Source organism: Penaeus monodon, chromosome 21, assembly GCF_015228065.2.
Source record: "Penaeus monodon isolate SGIC_2016 chromosome 21, NSTDA_Pmon_1, whole genome shotgun sequence".
NCBI classification, from domain to species: Eukaryota; Metazoa; Arthropoda; class Malacostraca; order Decapoda; family Penaeidae; genus Penaeus; species Penaeus monodon.
Genome location: NC_051406.1, coordinates 3445796 through 3448256, shown reverse-complemented (window position 1 = coordinate 3448256; position 2461 = coordinate 3445796).

Genomic DNA, 2461 nt, shown 5'->3' with positions numbered 1-2461 from the left:
AACTCAAAGACTACAGATATATCTTTCGAAATCAGTGTTCTAGTAATTGTCACTATTCCCCCATATACTGGAAACTTCTTTCATGATTGCTTCCCACAGATATAGAATTCATGGAGGATCTTGACGAGTTCTTGGGAAAAAGAAGGCAGGGGTCAAGAAGGCAAGATTAAAACAGCCAAGAGAAATTTGAGTGGGGTTCAGAAGAGAATGAAGAACCCCCCAATAAGGTAGGAAAACTTACTCTATTTGATTTCATTAATTTCTCATTAATGCTGTTTTGTTATCTGGTTTCATGTAGTGTTCCTGACTTGATATATTTTATGTTTGAATTCAAATATCTTTTGTTTCATCATAACACTTGTTTTCTCTTTAGTATTTGTCTTTTCTTAGTACTAAGTCCATTTGAGTGCTTTCTCTGACATTGTGTTTTGTTCCTATAGTATCCGGAAGGGCCCAAGCAATGTAACACAAGAAAATGCACAGAAGAAACGCTTTGACTACGGCTCAGAATTCCGTATGAGGAAAGGCAAAGGGGGATATGATGAAGAAGGGGAAGGTCATGCCATAAAGCTTATGTGCAGTTCACCAAAGACAGACTCAATAAGAGGTGAGAAAGTGGTGTCTTTCGATAGTTTTTGATCTTACTTGTCCTTGTATTTCAGTTAAGATTCAAGGATAATTTTTTCATTTTAACGACTTAATTGTTTTTACTCAGTAATACCTAGTGATTATTTTCCAAAGTATTCATGCCGTTGTAAATAGATTTTTTTCTGGCACACAGCAGTTTAAGAGATTTGAAGGAGGGTTAACAGGAAGGGATCCAACATTATTATTCTGAATGGAGTTCCCTTTCTTTTTACTAACTGTTTATCTTCCCCCACAGGAAAAAGGCCAAATTCCAAGGTCAGTTCACCAGTTTTGGTCCGAGGTGCAAAGAAGGGAGTGGCAAAGGGTTCAAAACAGAAGATGAGGAGCAAGAAGCAGTAAAGTGATAAGAAGGGGATGAGGGATACATTATATTCAATATGTGATATATTTTGGCACATTGTATATATATTGGAGTCTCTTTTGACAAGAGGTTGATGCAAATTTATTTTTTTGTTGTTAAGAATTCTTTATGCATTGAATTTTAATCAAATTGATTTCCATTTTCTGCTGTTAGTGTTGCTTTGAAAATGCAGCTGTTACCCTCATGTTTAGTTTTCTTTTCCTCAAAATCAACCACTTTTCTTATATTATTGATGGAGTATATAATTAATACATTAATGTATTATTGTAGAATAAATATTGTTTATACATGTATCTATTTTTTTCCTGACTACTGCACAGAAGAAACAAGTGCTTCATATATCTGACTGTAAACATGCCTACATCCTTCTAAGCAAATCTGTGGAAACCATTTGCCCTTCAGTTCGTTTTGTATAGAGATTTATAATTGGATTTTAAAAGGGAATGGGAAATTAAATACTCCTCTATATTGTGATATAATTGATTATAAAACGATGCTTACCACCGGTTCCTCTCTCCAACAAAAGGAACAATTCCTAATGAGTATATAGCATAATAAGTTAATGTTAAAATATTTGTCCCTCAGACCGTTAGTGAAGAGAGTAAGGTTCATTATGAAATATAAAGGGTATATGTAGTTTGGAACTGAAATTATTATTATCTGGTTGCATGATAGCTTTGTTGGAAAAAAGTAAAAAAGAAAACATTTTTGTCACCTACAAATAGTCCACTCTGATTCAATATTTCAAAAGCAATATGTGTAAAACCCCATATTTTGCAAACAAATAGTATAGTTCTCTATAGGAAAATTCCCTTTGTTTGTTATACTACATATACTACTGCAGTTTATTCCAGTCCTGTTGTTTATATGGATGCCCTAAGTAAATATAAAGTGATGTTTCTGTTTTTACATTCTTGTGCAAACTTTAATCATCAACTAAAGCACTAATAATGATTATTCTCTGCATCAAGGTAGCAAACTTCGGTCTTTTACTAAAAGTAGGCAGTTACGAAGTTTATCTATTATCCATTAGTTAGTAAATATGATGTTTATGAAAGACTTACTAACCAAGAATTTATGAAATAACGCTCGTATATCAATTGCTCATTTTCAGTCAGTCTGTTGGGTTCATTATTAAATTAGCAAAATGGACGGATCTATCAACGCCCATTATTCATAGTCTATGGCAGTGGTTTCCGACCTGTATGTAAAGTAATTTTAATCTCAGAATTGGAAAGCACTGTATGTATCATATGCAACATTTTCTGTTTTATTTTGGTGTACCCTCAATTGGGGTGGAAACGTTTTCTGTAATGCGTCCCAAGCAATCATTTTCTCTGAAGCAAAATAGTACTTACATGTGTTGATAATTTGCTTTTTACGTGTCTTGCTTTCGTTAGTAATCGTAGTCATTAAAGCAATGTATAAAGGCAAGCTATATGTCCCAAATAT